Source organism: Pinus tabuliformis, chromosome 4_1 (genome assembly GCF_031772625.1).
Source record: "Pinus tabuliformis cultivar Carrire ecotype Pingquan chromosome 4_1, CPIR1, whole genome shotgun sequence".
NCBI classification, from domain to species: Eukaryota; Viridiplantae; Streptophyta; class Pinopsida; order Pinales; family Pinaceae; genus Pinus; species Pinus tabuliformis.
Genome location: NC_142303.1, coordinates 511735899 through 511756105, shown reverse-complemented (window position 1 = coordinate 511756105; position 20207 = coordinate 511735899). Strand labels below are relative to the sequence as shown.

At 36.2% G+C, this 20207-nt stretch overlaps 1 pseudogene across 1 annotated transcript; it reads right to left on the bottom strand.

The window, feature by feature from the left end:
* Positions 1–18276: 18276 nt before the first annotated feature.
* Positions 18277–19879, bottom strand: LOC149176810 (protein TIFY 10b-like; annotated as a pseudogene). Its single transcript, XR_016258670.1, has 5 exons — positions 19603–19879; positions 19202–19301; positions 18940–19105; positions 18662–18719; positions 18277–18568 (listed from the first exon to the last, which is right to left on the bottom strand). The product of XR_016258670.1 is annotated as a protein TIFY 10b-like (transcript).
* Between the last annotated feature and the right edge of the window lie 328 nt (positions 19880–20207).

Below are 20207 nucleotides of genomic sequence, written 5' to 3'. Positions count from 1 at the left end.
ATCTGTTGATCCATATGTCCGACTGTACTATCTCTACCATCAGTGCGTTGCACTGCTCTGCTCAACTCTGCTCAGCTCTATTGGCTCTACTCTACTCTGCTCAACTATGCTGGCTCTGCTCTACTGAACCATGAAGAAGAAGAATTGTTCAAGAATTTCTCATACCATTCTCCACTAACCCAAATTCAATCTTAGAGTGCATACCACTGGTCCCAGACCAGTCTCAACCAACCCAAATTCAACGTCATAGTGGGTACCACTCCTACGACTAGTCCCAGACCAATATCATCAGTCTCAGAGTGTGTACCACTAGTTCTAGACCAGTCTCAACTGACCTGAAGTCAGTGTCATAGTATGTACCACTCTCACTAGTCCCAGACCAGTCCTCGACTAACCCGAAGTCAGTCTCAGATTATGTACCACTGGTCCCAAACTAGCCTCAACTGACCCGAAGTCAGCGTCATAGTAGGTACTACTCCTACCACTGGTCCTAGACCAAGATCATTGATCCCAGAGCAATGAAGGTCATCCAAGCATAGGGAGTACGGTAGATACAGCGATGCATCCGTCAGTACTGCTATGGTCCCTATCATCATTTCCCTACTCATTGATCAGATCAGAGGTACTTCCCATGAGTCCGAGACTGCATGGGTAGGATGCCTCGTCAGGAGAACTTAATCAATCTCGTCCTCACAGGAGAACTAATCATCATGCTATAATTTTGTCGTGGAGAACACATCATCCATACCTCATAGGAGAACTAATCATCCTGCTACACAGGAGACTGAAACATCCTGTCCCACAAGAGAGCGAATCATCTTGTCCCACAAGAGAGCGAATCATCTTGTTCTAGTGTGCACCACCAAGGGAGGGTGAGTCACCATGTTGTTTTAGTAAGAATCAAAAGCCCCCAGAGCTCTCAAAGCTCAATGTATGCAACATGCAGGACCCTTTTACAAGGGACTCTCTACGACACCAAGTCGTACGGGAAAATCACAAATTTGATCTTTCACTGGGGCTATGTAAAAATATCGTGACTTGTACATCATCTCAGTGCGGTGGAACCTCCTTGCTCATCGACTTACCATATCCCAGATAAGGTAGTATCTAATGTCTATCTACTGGAGCAATCATTGAATACAAGATTCCTCAATAATCGAATCCCACCTCTGGTTGTCATAGAGAATCACAGTGGTATTCATCATGTGTACTCATTGAAGAGTTTCCACAACCAAGCAACTTCATACGTGATCGTACTCGTAGTTATATATCTGGTCTTGGTGATACTTATAACAATCGATTTCTGCTTCCTACTCACCCGTGATATCAAAGCAGAATCCAAAGAGAACCAGCACTGAGAAGTGCTCTAGTGATCCTCCACACTACCTGCCCAGTCAGCATTCAAATAATCATGTAGTTTTCATATTTCCGGCAGTGTATCTCAATCCATGAGAGATTATGCCCCAAAGATATCTCAGAGGATTCTTGGCACCAATCTAGTGAGGCTCAACCAAATATGAGCTCACCATGCTAACTGAAAAACATATGTCGAGATAGAAGTTCACCAAGAACATCAGTGTGATTGAGTTTATAAAACTCAGAGGCATTTCCCAAATCTGGTTCGACATTACTACCATATAACTTCTTAAAGTTAATATCCTCAAGGTAGTCACAAGCTTGTCGTTTATCATTCCACATTTGGAATCCAACTATCTCTCACTTCTGCAAATGAGAGGGTCTACACCTGTCAGAAATAGGTTATCCTTATGAGGTGCTAGTATGAGAGGTCTATCATCCACAACCTTCGGGTAATGGTTTGCATCGGTTTCACTCCTAGTGAATCTCGGCTTCATCAAATAGCTATGAATCCTCTCATACTACGCCCGAGGTGTTTTGCTTCAAGCCATAGAGGGCTTTCTTCCACCTATATACATGAGATTCCTGTTCATGAATCTCAAACTCCACAGGTTCCAAATCTATGGACCTGCTACATGAGGGGAATGGTTCCCTTGTGAGATTTTACTTCGGTACATCTCAGACATGTACCTTCATGCTCTTTTTGAATTCAGGGATCCCGGTCACCATCTGACTCATAGAGCTCTAGTGCTAAGTCAATGGACATGGTCCCCTGTGGACTTGATATAACCCTGAACTCTAAAACATCTTTGAAAAATCTATTTTCAAACACGTACCTTTCCATTGATGAGTGCCACCTTGAAACCTTAAACTTCCATTTCCAAGATGGACACCAGGTTCTTCTTGCGATCAGGTACATAAAAGAGATTCTGGGGTTCCTTGCTTTCTTTGAAGAGTTTATTATTTCCTTAATGACCTGCATTACTTATCATTCCTTTGATCATTGAAGATGTCCCTGGAATGATTGTTATCTTCATCAAGAGATGTGTCTCTGCTATTCGAACACACCTTTGCATGATGGCAAAACTTATTGTAACTAAGGCATCTGCCTTTCCATCCACCCTTAGATCTAAACTTCCCAATGAAGTGATCTTCCGCTGTGCGATTCCAATAATATTCTCTGCTTCCACTTCACCCTTAGAGAACTTAGAAGAGAGATGTGGAACTCATTGATCCTTTTGTCTTGTCCCTATTTTCTTTGGTGATTGCTCTTTCACTCTTGCTTGGGCATTGTCTTCACCTCAGCTCTGATACCATGTTAAGTTTAGGTATGTTCTATGCTAGAGAAATTTATTTCAATTTCTTTTCACATTAGCAATCACATCAGCATAAAGTAAACTGTAGATGGAGCATAAATATAAATTGCAGAAGACAAGCCAAAACAAGAGGACACAAGATGTGGCGCTAGCCAAGGAGAAACCCCACAATGTGGGGAAACCCTTGATCAATTCTTCTTTTATGTTCTTCAAAGTTCAACGGAGAAAGAGAGAGAGAGAGATAGTACATTTACAATAGAAGTCAACACTTTGACTTATCTAGATCTAGCATAGATCATTTCGTATAACGATGACATCAGTTGAGGACATTCTACTTCAACTAATTCTCCAAGGTGACTCCTTCACCTATCATCGTTATGCATCTGGTCCTCTTGCTGCACCACTGCATACCGCACCATGCTGCGCTCATCATGATAATCATCATGATGCCCATGTCCATGATCTTATCATGATGCCCTTCATGTCCATGACCTCATCCATCATCATGCTACCCTTTATGTCCATGAATCTGCATCATACATCATCAGCTGTCTCATCTATCAACATGCAGTCTCATTGATGCTGCCTCATACATCAGCATGCAGTCCCATTGTCTAATCATGCTTATATATGATGCTTGTCACTGTTCTCTGAAATATGTTGAGACTACCATATACTATGGATCTCTTCATTTAACCCTTATCTCATTATCGAGTCATAGCTGGTTTGTAATTTATCTAGAGGTACCATGATCGCTTCTTTAGTTCTGCAGTTCCTTAACCAATCCGAGGACACAACCAAACCTTAGATCTAACCTTGATTGCGGTTGACTGTAGCTTCATTCCTTACTACGGTTCTATTATGACTGCGACTTTGTTGTCTTGTGCGTATAAGTGTCATATGAATGACTCCATATGAATCTTTCTACCCTGCGTAAAGAACAACATATATAGGTAACCATGATTGCATAGATTGTGGCTACATCTCAAGACAACGTATAAGTGTCACATAACTACGTCCTTGACTGTGTTCATAACTGTTCCATTGATAGCATGTTAGGGTTTAGCGTATGAGTGCTATGTTCCCTTGACTACGTTCATCCCTTAACTGCATTGCATGTTGGGGATTCTAGACAACATATGATGTTGTGTTCCCTTGATTGTGCTGATCCCATGACCACGTTGTGTGTTAGGGCTTCTGGACAGTGTATGATGTTGCATTCCCTTGACTGTGTTGATCCCTTGACTATGTGTTGGGGCTTTAGCATATGAGTGCTCTCCATGTGTTATATGACCAGCGTATAACATCCTCAAAGAACAATGTATAAAATCCATCACGTGCCTATAATTTAGCGTTGCGTTTAATCAACCTGCAGCTAGGGCATCACCATAAGGCCAACGTATTACTCTTGGTGTCTCACTCCTCCAAAAACCCAAGACGTGGAGAGGAGGAGATCACTCAAGAATGTGTGTTCAAATGACATCAAATCCTCACCTATTTATACCAAAAATGTATAGGTTTAAGAGACATGACGTTTGGGCTTCTAGAGCCTACATAAGAGTTGGTCGGCTTGATAATAATTACATAATCAAAATAAATTCATATCTCCATGAATACTTATCAGAATCAGATGATATTAGGATCAATCCTACACCTCTCAATGAGAGGGATCCAATAAAAATATCAACTACCATAAATAAGCTAACCCACATGGAGTTTGGCCCTAGTTTCCAATTTTAACAACACTTATAATGGAAATGTGCAAGTGTGCAAAACATGTGACCACTATAACATTCCTTATACAATTTAAGAAAACTTATTAAAATAATTCCGTTGAAACTTCATGTCACCCATATTCAATGAAAACCTCCTCTATAAATAGAAAAGGGATAATTTTTTGGGGAAGGGGGGTTCCACAAAATCCTTTACTAAAATATGTTTTTGTTATATCCTTGAGGGATTAAATCAAGTTCTTTAATCCCTAAATGATGTTTCTTAAGCAGAGTGACCATTGCAGACAATGACCATGGCTTAATGCTTCACCATTGTAAGTGATATTTTCCTCCCATTGTGAATGTGGTCATTGTGAAACGATGTTACAATGCACAACATGGAATGATGTTTAGGCCTTAACAATGGGTACAAAGTAAAAGGAAATTTAATTTGGTACCTAAATAATTCTTCTATATCTCAACAACATGAATGCGACCTTAAATAAAGACACACAAAATACATAAAGTATATTTGACCTTCCACTAAAAATACATGAGCATAATTAGGGGGTATTTTTCATGAAGGGTGGATAGTGTGTCCTTTATAATATTACAGAATAAAATAAAGGTCCTTGGATGCTAAATGATTATTTTTAGGATTTATGTTCATGATTATGTATCTTACGTTTATTTATGACCTATCTAAGGAATATTTGGGCTTTAAATGGGAATGTGCTCATTGTTTAAAAGAAAAACCTTTTGAGGGATTTGGAAAATATTTTGAAGCCCAAAAACACAGTTTAAAAATCATGTCAAAACAATCATCAATCAGGCCTTTGCAATTGGTTCTTAGAGACATATGTTCCCCCTCAACAACAAACACCCCTAGTAGAGAACATTATTTTAGGTTGATTATAGACGACTATACTACGATAAGTTGGGTTATATTCATGAAGGAGAAATATGAAGCACTTGGTAAGTTCAAAATATTCAAAGACATTTCTGAAAGCCAACAATACATTAAAATCAATTTCCTAAGGTGTGACATAGGTGGAGACTTTACCGCAAATGAATTTTATGACTTTTGTAAAGAACATGGCAAAAGGAAACATTTATCAATTGCAGGCACCCCGCAGCAAGATGGTGTGGTGGGAAGGAAAATTTGAATAGTGCAATAGATGGAAAGGATGATGCTAAATTACAAAAGGAGAAAAAATATATATTGGGCTATAGTTGTTCATACAGTATTCCAAATCTTGAATAAAGCTCAATTCAGGTGGAACAATGACAAAACTCCTTGTGAGCTTTGGTAGGGAAAGCCAACATCCATAAAAATACTTCAACCTTTTTGGTAGCAAGTGCTATATTAAAATTAATGATGACAATCTTGGAAACTTTGATGATATTTATGATGAAGGTATATTCCTAGGTTATTCCACAAAGAGTAAAGGATATTGGTGATATAATAAGAGATTGTGTAAGATAATTGATTGTATTAATGTGAGAGTTGATGAAGTGTTACCTCCCAAGGAGAAGAAAATCGAAAATGTTAGCCCCAATGATAAAATCACCAATTAATATGAAGAACAATATCTCAAAGAATTAAAAAATGAAGTAGAATAAGAAGTGTCACATTCACATCAAAAAACCCCATCTAGGTATGTGCAAAAACATCACCCTAATAGTCAAATTCTTGATAACAAAGAAGTAGGAGTTCGTATTAGAACAAAGTTTGCAGGAGCTATCAGTCATGCACATACTACTCTTCTATCCATAATAGAAGCAAGAGATTTTTCTCAAGCATTCCAATATAAGAATTGGATAAAATCGATGAATGAAGAGTTAGATCAAATAGAGAAAAATCAAACATGGGAAGTAATTTATAGATCAAGAAATAAAATTTCCATAGGAACTAAATGGGACATTAGGAATAAGCTAAATGAGGATGGTCATGTTGTCAAGAATAAGGCTAGATCAGTGTGCAAAAGATATGCATAGGTTGAAGGAACTGAATTTCAGTAAAACTTTGTCTTTGTTGCAACACTATAAGCAATAAGAATGATTCATAGCATTTTCTTATAATAAGAAACTTGAATTTTATCACATGGATGTGAAATCAACATTTCTAAATGGGGAGATTGAGTAAGAAATTTATATAGATCATCCTCAACCATAACAGTTGTAGAACAATTAAGAGGATGTATGTTGACTTAAAAAGGCTTTCTATGGATTAAAGCAAGCACCAAGTGCATGGTATTCTAGATTGGACAGGTACCTACAACATCAAGACTCAAAAGAGGAACAACTAATAATAATCTATATATAGAATCTTAAATGAAAATATTTTGATTATTATTGTTGATATTGATGTTATTATCTTTGGAAGTGATGTATATTTTCTAGGCCAGACATATGTAGCTACAATGCAAGATGATTTTGAGATATCAATGTTAAGAGAATTATCCTCCTCTCTTGGTTTACAGTTTGTACAATTATAAAAAGGTATGTTCATATCACAAAGGAAATACCTCAAAGAGATGTTAAAGAAGTTTGGGATGGAGCATTGCCCACTTTTTAGTGACCCTATTGTTACTAGATACAAATTGAGTAAGATTATGAGTCACTAGAATTTAATTAGACGATGTTCAGATCCATGATTGGCACCCTGTTGTGCTTAACAAGATGAAGCCCAAACATCATGGAAGTTGATGTTATGGTTTAAGGTTTAAGAAAGCTGCAAAATGGAGTCATTTTTTAGCTATAAAAGAAAAATTTAGATATCTAATGAGCACAATGGACTTTAGTTTATGGTATCCTAAAGGTCAAAACTTCTGCTTGACTACACACACAGATGTTGACTAGGATGGAAGTGTAGATGATAGGAAGATCACAAGTGGTGGTGCATTATTTCTAGGAAATTATTTGGTGGCATCATGAGTAAAAAGCATACCTCAATCTCCATATCTATGACTAAAGCAAAGTACACAGAAGTTGGTTATTATTGCACTCAAATACTATGGATGAAGAAATATTTGTAAGACATGAAGTTAACATGAGCAACCAATCCTCATTTTTTTTTACAATAGTACTGTGAGCAACATGTCTATGAACCTTGTTCTTCATTCAAAAATGAATAATATCCTTATAATGTATCATTTTCGCAAGGAACATGAGGCTGCTCAAATTGTTATGCTGGAAGACATAGCTACAAAGGAACATATTATTGACATATTCATTAAGAATTTTACAAGAGAGCCCTTTGAGTATTTAAGGAAGAACCTAAGATATACTTCTCTTTCATGTATTCATTAATTCTCTTCAAAAGGAGAGAAGGAATATATCCATTTTTTTCCTAGGTAGTTCTAAGCTAGGATGACAAACAACAACAAACAAAATCAGCTCAAGTGGGGTTGAAAGAAGCTAAATACATGATAAAAGAAAGTAACATATGCTTAGGGGGAGTTATGTGCACTAGGAGAATGAGTCAAAAATTCAATTTAAGCCATTTTCCATTGATGTCAATAGGGGAGAATGAGAAAAAATTAAAGCTAATAAGAAAATTACATAGTGAGGATGAAAATCAACAAACTGATAAGGGGAGTCAAGCCCAAGGCCATCAATGACTAGAAATGTTTGTTGTTATTTCCATCAAATCGAAAGGGGGATACTGCTAAGTTTGTTGATATATTTTTTAAGTGTATGTTTTTAATGTGTGAATTTGCTAACTGTATGTTTTTATGTGTGAATATTCTAAGCGTAAGTTGTTTAGTTTGATGTCATGGATGAATTTGAAAATTTTAGTATTCTATAATTGAAGGAATTTCTTCTTCAATTTCATAAGAAAAATGAGAATGAAAAATAAGTAGTTTCCTAGCCTGCTCAGAGAGCTTTCTAATGACATATGGAACTCTTCCTCATTCCTAGGGAATGAAGAGAAAAATCAGTTTGAAGTGAGGTAGATCATGGAATGGGCTAGGTTAATTAATATTCTTTATGGTGGATTGGAACCCAACCTAGTAAGACTAACCTTGTAGGCTAGAGGACAATATTGACTTTCCTAGGAAGTGGGGATCTATATTAGTCCAACCTGATATAAGAGTCGAGAGGTGCAGGCTGATATGAATGAGCCCAATAGAACGGGGATTGGTATGAGCTAGTCCTGGTAGAAGAGCCCACATATATAGGTTAGTGTGAATATGCTCAATATGTTGAGGACTAGTAGAAAGGTGCATAAGCTAATCTAGTATGTGGAAATTTAAAAGGCCCAATTTTTTTATATAATGGGGAAATCACATTTTATCGTGAGTCTATCCGACCTTACGAAAAAACACTAATCCATGATTAACACTAATTAAATATGATTCGGTGACTATAAGAGGGCATTAAAGAAGCTTAATCATACTAAGGTACTGAATTACACATGATAGTAGGAAATAGTGCCAATATAATGTGGAGCCTCGATGTTGATGACAAAGTGGAAATATAGCAGGAATTGGAGATAGAAGTTTCCATAATGTTCATAATATTCCAAAGAATCCAATAAATATTCTTTATATGTATCAAATGACACATATATGCACTGAAAAGATATTTGAATTCACCCCATATTTGATAAGCATATATGGCATTCAAGATAAATGCAAAATTGTAGTTGGTAAGGTAAATCATTGGTCTCAATTGAACATTTTCTCTAAATTTTTTCCTTAATGAGGTTCCACTTTACCACTGACGCATGCAAATGAAGGTAGAATTTGGCATGAAACTTTTGGACACTTAAATTTCAAATACATGTAACATCATAACCAAAACAGGATAGAAAGAATCCTACCTTCCACAAAATATTTTGATGGAGTTTGTGAAGGATGTGTTGTTTGAAAGCATACACAAAAGATTTTTTAGAAGGGGTATGTATAAAGGGCTTCCTCTCCCTTGAATCTTGATGATAATGATCTTATGGGGCTATTTCTAGATCCTTCCATACAAAAAATGTAGATATGTACCCATATTCATAGATGATTGAATGAGGTACACATGGGTGTACTTTCTCATAGTCAAATATGAAGTGTTTGACGATTTAGAAGATATTCAAAGCCCATGCACTGAAGAAGAATGAAAAGATGATAAAGATACCCTCTACAGGTAATTAGGGGAGTATGTCAACAAGGACGTTCAAATTTTTTTAGATGAAGAACGAATAAAATTGCAACACACAATTCCTTACACTCTGTAGTAGAACATGGTAGATGAGTAAAAGAAAAGATCCTTAAAAAAGATGGATAGTCACATGTTTCATGCAAGGTCGCTTCCTTCTGAATTGTGGGTTGAAGAAACCAACCGCACTTTATTCATTAAAAAGTTATCTCATTGCATATCTAATACATAAAAAACACCTTTTGAAGCACGAATTAGCACAAAACTAGAAGTTACACATTTCTAAATTTATTGATCTCATGAATGGGCCTACATTGCTCCAAAAAAGGAGGAAGGCTTTGGAGCTTCAAACCAAAGGGTGCATCTTTGTTGGATATCTAGATGGTGTAAAGGAATACAAAGGTGATATATATTTCAATAGAGAATATTTTCATAGAGAGGAGTGTCTACTTTGATGAAACTCCCATGTATGGATCTAAGCATTAGGGGAATTTTGAGGTCTGAAATTGGCCTCTTAAGGAATAATAAAATAATAGTTAAAATAATACAATAAAAGTTATGAATTGTTAAAGAAAGAGAAAGAAAACTAATTTCTTTGTTTATATTTTCAGCGTATCTCCTTATAGGTTTACTGGAATTACAAGCATACACACCCATTGGATGTGAAATTAAATTCCACGTAAAAATATTACCCATTCGACATACTTCTGAGTACACCGACTTCAAAAAAGTGAAAATACATTAAAAACTTGTGTTGGACGTGCTTTTTTAATGTATTTTCATTTCTTTTCATGTGGGCCTACTTAGAATAGTGCAAATTGGGTATTTGTTGGATGCGGAATTTAATTTTGTGACCAACAAGTATCTACACTTGAAATTTCAGTAAACATACAAGGATATAATCTGCAAATACAATTAAGAAAATAATTTTTCTTATTTTACCTTCATAATATTTACCCCTAGGGATGACATCATCATCTTGAATCCTATTGGTTCTTATAAATTTAATTTTTTAGTACATTTTTTGTTTTGAGGCCCATTTTTACCTCAAAATTCCCTTAATGGAACAAAACTTATATCCTTCCTCCTGTAGTAGATCTAAGAGATGATGCATCCAATCATTTAGACCATATTTCATATTGGATTTGTGAAGACGATTCAATAGATCTTGATCATGCATGTGAAGGTTCATATTTCTAATCACTTTTGACATAGAATTGGTACCTTGTGTGTGATATTTTGGATGATCATGCCACAAGATCCCAATTTGAAGAAGCACCTTGTACACTTATAGTTAAGTATCTTATTATTCCCATGCATTTCTACATAGTTATAACATCTAACCCTCATAATTATGTAAAAACTTGTAGGTAATCCTTTCTAGGAAGTAGTTATGGATGAGTTGTACAACTCCCTCATTAAGAACAAAACTTAGGACTTAGTTACACTTCCTTTACATCATAATATTGTTGAATGAAAGTGGATCTACAAGAAAAAAAAGCAGTGAATGGACTTGTGATTAGATATAAAGCATGGTTGATGGCCAAAGGGTTTCAACAATTTTATAGCATCAATTATGATGAAACCTTTTCTCTAGTGGGTAAAATGGACTCTTAACCCTTTCCATTTTAGTAGCAAGAAGCTTTGAGGTTGAACATATGGATGTGAAGAATTCACTTCTTCATAGTGATCTCAAATAGGAAATTTACATGGAGCAGACACAAGGGTTTGTAAATAATTCATCTTTAGTTTGATGACTCAAGAAGAATCTATGTGGGCTCAAGTAGGCACATGGAGAATGGTATGATTGACTGGATCCTTATTTACTCTTTCAACATTTAAATCGATGTAGATTTGATCAAAATGTTCATATGCTAAGAATGTCTAGCTATCTATCGCTCATAGTGTTTTATGTAAATTATTTACTAATTACAAGTAGTTAATCCTCAACCATTTCTTCCTTAAAATACAATTTGCATGAAAAGTTTTCCATGACATATATGGTTGTGTTACACTTCTTCATTGGACTAGAAATAAACTAGAATGATTCAAGGATTAAAATTTCTCATTCTAAGTGTGTGAGAGATCTCTAGTTGAATTTCACATGATCAACTACAAGTTAGCAACTACTCCTTTCTTATCAAGGGTACACCTTTAGGATGGAATGAATATAACTTTTGTTTATTGCACCATGTACAAAATCTTGTGGGGAGTCTCCCCTATATCACTCACTCTCTTCAGACTATATCATATGTAGTAGGAAAAATTTGTAAATACATGCAAGTGTTGAATGAGCTGCATTAGCAATATGCCAAGTGCATACTCAAATATTTTTAAGGAAGCATCATTTATGGGATTTATTATGCAATAGGTTGTACTTTGGATCTCATTGTACACACTGACCCTGATTGGGCTAGTGATAAACATTGATTACAAGTCAATCTTAGGATATGTTCTCAGTTTGAATTACGACCCCATTTATAGGTCCAGAAAAATGAAATTTGTGATGGCTTTATCATCAAGAAAGATTGAATACTAAGGTGTGGTCAAGATTTCCATTAAGGCCATTTGGTAACAAAACTTCCTCACCAAGCTTGGTATCATATTTCATTATCTGATTATCATTTAGTGCAACAATTAAAAAACACTATAGTTTGTAGAGATCTAGTGTAGCGATAACAAACAAAACACATTGAGATTCATGTCCACTAAATTTGGGAACTGATACATTTTGGGGTCAATGACCTACAATTCTATCCCACTTATAAATGGGCTATCGACATCTTCATAAATAATTTCAGTGAGTAAAAGTTTCACTTTTAAGTGACCTTACAGTGGAGGACATAATTTCGTAGGAGTTGTATTTATTTTTTAGTGTTATATTTTGAGGGGGAGGGGGGCGGGGGGTTTGGTTCTAATGTGGTTATCTATCTTTCCTATTCTTGAATTTGTTTTATGTTACTTAGATACATTGTAAAATGGGTACCTTACATGGCTTATTACCGACAAACATTCATTTTCTTCTCTCGATTAGTGCTTCACGGGGGTAGTGGAGATAGCATACACTTAATTGTACTTTAGTTAGAGTAGTGAGCAGATTCATGCATGGAAATCTCAATATTATCTCCAAGAGGGCACTCCACAAGGGCATGCATGAGTTCTTCTAATCTCCACGTGCATAAGATAATTAACAGATGACTACATAGGCAACTAAATATGACTATCTCCACTAGCATGAGAAATTTAATTGATGAATCTATGGCCAGTTAACAAGGACTAAGTGTCAACTTTCTTCTGTTCTTGTTCACATCTCTCTATATTCAATATTAGACACCCTACTATATTAGTTTATCCATGTAAAATATATTTCATTGAGTTGTATTCTATAATAATTTTCCATTTTGTGCATGAACAAAATTCTTTAATTATTTTCTCTCTCGATTTTGTTTCTCTTTCCTTGCAATTTTTATTCGTTTTTTTATCTAGATCCAATATGTGCAACTCCGACTATAACTTCATAGAAGCCTCATTATGTCTTTGTGAGGCCATTTTGTTTAAGTCTTTCCATTCTTATCGTTGCTTGTCAATAATATCAGGTTTTTCCACATTGTTTGGATCATCCTATATTGTCTAAGTGAATTCTTATGATATGATCATTTATAAACTCTTTGTTGTGTTTTTCTCCCACGAAGTTTCATAATGTCAGCCACCAAATTAGGTTTATTGATACATGGAAAGGTCACATTATTGTGGATGATTTAAAGTAGTAATTTCCTCATCACAATCGACAACATTTTCACATGGGAACATGTTGGAAGTAATGGAAAAAGCTAAACTTAGATTATTGTTATGATGATGATAGGTTGAGACTCTAATCTTAGACCTCATATTCTAATATCTAGGGAGTGGTTGAAACCATCCCGTTAGTGTGAAAGCATGTATATTTGAGGCTCATCTCACTCAATGTAAGCAGGCTTGTATGAGTGTTTGTACACTTTCTAAATAACTCACCTACAGAGTCATTTAATTAATATATTCAGTTTTTATCATAGTATCAGAGCTGCAGGGTCGAGGAACCTGTATGCCAAGTGAAGGATTTTCCCAACGCACCTGAGGCGAGATTGTCACGTGGTTTGAAGGAAGAATCACGCCAATCCCACTATGACACTTGCGTGTGTTTTATTTTGGCATTTTTGTGCTACTGAAGGGTGGAACAACATGACTAAAGGGTTGAACGACACGAATCTGCCGTGGTAAATCGCATCGACCCTGTCAGGAACAAAGCTGCGTGTTTTTTTTGAAAGCCTGCGAGCTGTGGCAACTGTGGCATGGTCAAAGGGGCACATTTCATTTTAATTTTGGTTGCTCGATCTGGTGCTGGGAACATTCGTGTGAATCATTCGTATTATCTATGTTATTGATCCGTGAATCCGAATTGATCTAGTGCTATTGACCTACGCAGAGAAACATTTTATCTGCAGTCATTGTTGTAGACTGAAGGCTACAAAATGTTGTTGCTTTGAATTAAAGAAAACCCTTAAACATCTGTCGTAAGTGGTGTGGAGGATTGAAGTGGTGAACACCATTCAAGGTGATTTGCTTCCGGTTCTGAGCACTAATTCTTGAGGGGTAGAATTATATAATCAGCTTGAGAGGACAAATTCTCTGTCTAGTTTCGAACCGAATCATTATCCAGGCCATAGATCTAGTATTGCTGTCAACATCATCTAACAGATTTGTTCTAGAAATTTAATTGTTTGAGAAACTCAAGTTGTAGGTTGAGGAGATTCCAAAACCAATTGTGTAAATTTTCTTCTACGTTATTATATGCCACAATGAAAATGCGAAAGTTCTTGCTGATTTGAACCCATCTTCAGAAATATGTGTTATCATAAATATGTAATCACATACATTAGAATTAGATATTGATAGCATTTTTAGCTTGTGAGAGGTCGTTTTCTTGCTCATCGCCAGAGCTGAGGGCACTGAGACCTGCGTGGCACAGAAGCCACAGTCTACAAGATTCTACACGTGAAGAGCTACCAAAGGGAGAAGTTTCCTGCCTGCGTGGTAATGGGTTGGAGCTCGTTAGAGGACCATGTGGAGTCCAAAAGAAATCTCGAAGCAAAATAAAACAAGATAAGATGGACTTTAACAACATGTCTATATTTTTAGATATTTTTGATTTTGATGATGATGATTTTCTCATGTGGGCAATTGGAAGCATTAGCATGCACAGTATGTTTGAGTCAAAAGAAATTTTCAGAAAAACAATGTGGTTTTGTTGATGATCACAAGAATCAAAAGGCACAGTGTGCTGTGTAAGATCCTGAGATTGAAGACCCACGAGTTGATCTTCAGGAAGGGTGTAAAGAGGAACAAAGTGTTGAATATCAATTGGAAGATCCACATGAAGCTAATTGCAAAGATGTGGCAGAAGAAGACAAAGCTGAATAGAACTTAAATTGTGATGATCTCATTAATATTTCTGTGTGTGGAGACGTTACATGAATGAATGATGAACACATCATAGTTAACATTCTTATGGTTGACAATGGAAATAGTGAGAGGGAAAATTTTCTTATCCAGCCTGTCATAATTTTGAAAAGGGCGAGAATAAGAATTCAAGCTTTCCATCACTGGGTAAGAAATGAGGTGAGGATACATCACTACCTCATGGCGAGGAAAGTGAAAATGAAGCCTCGACTCAAGATGAACAAGTATGGACTCACAAGTGAAAAGACCAAAATGAAAACCTTTGTTACCAAGTTTTTCATGTTTTAATTATAAGCCTTGCTAAGACTAAACCAACAAGCGTATGTTATTATTGAGTACCCTTTCTCCATTAAGGGGGAGTGTTGGAAGTAATGGAGAAAACTAAACTTAGATTATTGTTATGATGATGATAGGTTTGAAACTCTAATCTTAGACTTCATATTCTAATATCTAGAGAGTGGTTGAAACCATCCCATTACTGTGAAAGCCTATATATTTGAAGCTCATCTAACTCAATGTAAGTAGGCTTGTATGCATGTTTATACACTCTCCACATATCTCCCCTGAAAAGCCATTTAGTTAATATATCCAATTTTTATCAAAACACAAATTGACTAATTTAATGAGCTATCTTATTAGCACACAACATAATTATCAAATTCAATAGAATCTATTAAAGCATTTTCCTTTCTCATAGAGGGATCATATCACAAATGTAGTAGTGAGATAATAATGTGATGATGAACCACAGTTCCTAGCATTGAGAATAAATTTTACATGCAAGTATTGGAGTTGCGAAAATCCTCTATCTCGAGGCCATAGGAAAATGGCGTTGCGAAAAACGCATTTTTCGGGCGAGAGGCCATATGTTATATTTTCAGAATTAATTCAAAGACTATATGTTATGTTTTCAGAATTAATATCAAATTGATACATCTCATTTATAATATACCAGTGTCCATCTCGTTTCTAGTATACCAAAAATTATTTTATTTTCATAGAAGAAGGAAATATTACAGGTTTGAGTAGACTCCAACTATGGGCAAATTTCATGGAACCACGCTACAGAGCAACGCGAGAAAATGTAATCTGTATAGATTTTTATAATGATTTGTTAGAAAGAATGAGTTATATTTATATCTATTGAAGATTTCGAAATATGTTTGAGATTTAATAGACCGGATTAAAGTTAACTTTTTAACTTTCCTGGTTAGCAATACTTCAAAATTTACAATCAAAATAAAAGTATGAGGTACTTCTTTGTGGGAAAATCGTCACATTAGATAGTGGACGGATCCAGAATTTGTGTTCCATGGATCTCCAATGCCAACTGAACAAATTTGAATAGCAAGTAAACTTTCGATCCAACATTATCTTCTATGTTCAATATTATCTTCTAGTTTCGAAATTTTCTTTATCAACATAATTTTAGTTTTGGGCTCAGTTCAATAGGTAATGTGTGTAACAAATAAGGAATTTGTTTAGTAGAAAGGTTTTAAAGTATGGAAAAATAAAATACCGAAATAAACATTATCTTCTAGGTTCAATATTATCTTTTAGGTTCGAAATTTTCTTTATTAACATATTTCTAGTTTTTGGGCTCAGTTCAATATGCGTAACAAATAAGGAATTTGTTTAGTTGAAAGGTTTTAAAGTGTGTAAAAATAAAATACCGAAATAATGGGAAGAATGTGTAAAAATAGAATATGGAAAGGGTGGGATTATTTGTAAATTTATTTCAAATTCCAAAATTTTTATAGATGTATGGGTGATATTTTTAGTGATAATGTGTAAAAATAGAATACGGAAACAATACATGGGCAAGTATTACTTTTTTATTGCTTGTATCTTCTTACACTTTGGGACTTCAGGTGTATGGGTGACACCTCTAGAGATTTGAACAAAACTCCTATGGATGTATGGGTGGCACCTCTAGAGATTCCAAACTCCAACACTCCTCCGGATATATGGGTGACACCTCTAGAAATTTGAACAAAACTCCTATGGATGTATGGGTGACACCTCTAGAGATTTTAGCAAAACTCCCATGGATCTATGGGTGACACCTCTAGAGATTTCAACAAAACTCCTATGGATGTATGGGTGGCACCTCTAGATTCCAGAGATTTGAACAAAACTCCGATGGATGTATGGGTGGCACCTCTAGAGATTCCAAACTCCAACACTCCTATGGATGTATGGGTGACACCTCTAGAGATTTGAGCAAAACTCCTATGGATGTATGGGTGACACCTCTAGAGTATTACATTTTTATTTCTTGTATCCTCCTACACTTTGGGACTTCGGGTGTATGGGTGACACCTCTAGAGATTTGAATAAAACTCTTATGGATGTATGGGTGTATGGGTGACACCTCTAAAGATTTGAAAAAAACTCCTATGAATGTATGGGTGGCACCTCAAAAGATTCCAAACTCCAACACTCCTATGGATGTATGGGTGACACCTCTAGAGATTTGAGCAAAACTCCTATGGATGTATGGGTGACACCTCTAGAGATTTGAGAAAAACTCCTATGGATGTATGGGTAACACCTCTAGAGATTTGATCATGGGTACTTGCAAATTGATTCCAAACTCCAAAACTCCTATCTTTAGAGATCTCCAAAATTCGTATGGATGTATGGGTGACACATCAAGAGATTTGAATAAGGGTGAGACTACTTGCAAACCAACTCCAAAGGCAAAGTTGGTGAGGGGACTTGCTTTCTCATTGCTTGTATCCTCCTCCTACACTACGGGGGAATGGGTGACACCTCAAAGATTTGAACATGGGTGGAATTACTTGCAAATCCATTCCAAACTCAAGAACTCCAAAGGCTAGAGTTGTTGATGGGACTTTCTTTCTTATTGCTTGTCTCCTCCTACACCACTGGTGAATGGGTGACACCTCCAAACAGGGGTGAGACTACCTGCAAATCGATTCTAAACACCAAAACTCCAAAAAACCCAATCAATGATAAGAGGCCCTGAATTATCCATTTGAAAAATGTAAAATGGGAAAAACAATATTTATCTGAAAAATGTAAAATGGGAAAAACAATATTTATCTAGTAACGAATTTCCTGAACAAATATTTAAAATAAACGTAACGTGCAGAGCCGGGATTCGTAAATATCTCGATATTCATATAACGCTATAGCATGAATCACACATCTGAAAAAAAATTAAACAATTCTGTCTGTGGGTACTTCATATTTATACTAAATGCGACTCAAATCCAAAGTAAACGCATAACAATTTTATTTATCCATTCACTCACAAAGTTGATTGTGGTCAACCATCTATATTAACCTGTGCTGGACCATCGATACTAAAGGCTATAGATCGCACTGAATAGTGGGAATATACCGTGAGATTGTATATCATATTGCGTAGTAAATTGCTGTTAAAAAATCCCAGAGATTTTCATTGTTTAGGACGGCCCTTATGGATATGATGATAACGATGGATGTTGTCGAGGCTTACTATTGTGCGCTTCGGCTGCTGTAAATAGAAATTTCGCATTTGCGTTAATCCTGCACATCACAACAGAAGAAGATAACAGTTTTTGAATACTGAGTTTCAAAGGTGTACGGAACAAAATGGCAAATAGGAAGGAATTACGGTACCTCTCCTTTCTCTTTTCCAGAAAACATTGCAGAGAATGCTTCCTCGTTATTGGAAGATCTGATCAAAACGCCATTGCCAAATGAAATTAGCTATATTTCTATGAGAAACCAGTAATATTTGTACCAAGGAATTTGTATGTCACTTTAACTGGTTAAATTACTAGGTATTATTATTAACTAGTTTTATGTGGGTAGTATATACCAACATAGGAAAACTTCCTTAAATTTATCTCTTTTAAAAAACGTAGATTATATAATTTACCCATAAGTAGTCGTACCTATGTTGACCTTGCCGCTGGTAGGTTGGTGCTGGATCCCTGTTCCATCCGACAACTTCGTGACAGGAACAGAGTTTTTCAGCTCAGTCGGCGATCCATATGAACCATTACTGCGTGGATAACTGGAATAGTTTCCACTGCTGGCAATTAACATTATGGCTTCTGCCTGCATAACCAAACAGATGTCATCATAATAAAATCTATGTCCGGCCAATATCTACAGTCCTCTAGCCCAAAACTATGTGAATCCTCATACAGATACCTTATCTGCAGGAATATCGTCATAGACGTTCATCGCTCCACCGTAGAAAATGGTCAATTGCGCACCGGATTTATTGATCGGAATCGTGGCTGCGGTGGAGCTGGATTTTAAAATAATTTATATTAACATCACTATGCATTTATTTTAAGTCTTTTGGTAGTGAGAATTTTGGGCCAAAAAATTCTCTCGGAACTTGAATACAGAAAATAATTAATATTATTTTTATATTTAGAGAATATGAATATGTCAAATTCTGGATTGAGCATGACCTAAACTACACATCTAACTCATATTCATATTACCCTATTAAATAAGCCTCTCCTCAATAAATCTCAGACTTACACCAAAATTAACTTAAAAGAAACACACAACTAATAATTCTACCAAATACAATTCCACACCTGAAACTCGTCAGAAAGCCAGAACAACCATTCTGATCATCATCTGACGAAGTCATGCTGTCCTCGGTTCCCTGCAGGACTGCGATTGGGCATCCAAAACCAGACTGACTGGGGAATAAATTAATGCAATTAAAATTTCTCCCAACAGAGGGGAGATCCAACAGAGGTATAAACTCTGCAACTGGCCGCTTAGCATTAGCATTTACAGTCCGAAGCCAAGATGGTAATTGCATTTCTCTTCAAACGCCAACGCCAACGCCATTATTGGTTCGGATGTGAAGGCCCCCTCCTCAGAAAACTAGTTTCTCAACGAACCACCAAAGCTCACACGATTCTATTTAATAAATCATTGTTGTTATGTTAGTTTCTCAACGAACCACCAAAGCTCACACTAGCTTCTGCCGCAGTTGCAGTAACTACTAACAACTACATTCCTTCCGAGATGGATCCATTCCTCATTAACTCACCCATCACTACTTTGACAACGCCTTCTACCTTCAATTTTATCCAAGGCCGGGCTGCTCGTCTTCCTCGAAGTCACACGAAGCTTCCCGGAAAGGCGAAGAAAACTTGTGTAATATTTGCAGCTGTGGCGCAGATCTTTA